This window comes from Penaeus monodon, chromosome 28 (assembly GCF_015228065.2).
Source record: "Penaeus monodon isolate SGIC_2016 chromosome 28, NSTDA_Pmon_1, whole genome shotgun sequence".
In the NCBI taxonomy this organism is placed as follows: Eukaryota; Metazoa; Arthropoda; class Malacostraca; order Decapoda; family Penaeidae; genus Penaeus; species Penaeus monodon.
In genome coordinates, this window is record NC_051413.1 from 18,587,582 (window position 1) to 18,587,791 (window position 210).

At 49.5% G+C, this 210-nt stretch overlaps 1 protein-coding gene across 1 annotated transcript in view; it reads right to left on the reverse strand.

The window, feature by feature from the left end:
- Positions 1–210, reverse strand: part of LOC119591091 (putative nuclease HARBI1) — a 12,707-nt gene that overhangs the window by 11,654 nt on the left and 843 nt on the right. The window lies entirely within an intron of this gene.

A 210-nucleotide genomic window follows, 5' to 3' on the forward strand; every position in this document is an offset into this window, starting at 1 on the left:
ACCCCCTCTTCTTTTTTCCTAATCTTCCACCCCTTCCTCCTTCATCCGCTCTCCTCCTTTACCTTCCTCTCCATCTTCCCCTTCCTCCTTTTCCATCCCCCCTTCTTCTCCTTTCCCACCCAATCTCTAAATCATCTCCTTCTCTTCCATCTCCTCCACCATCCTCATCTACCTTCTTCTCCACCTACTCTTCCTACCTCATCGTCCAAT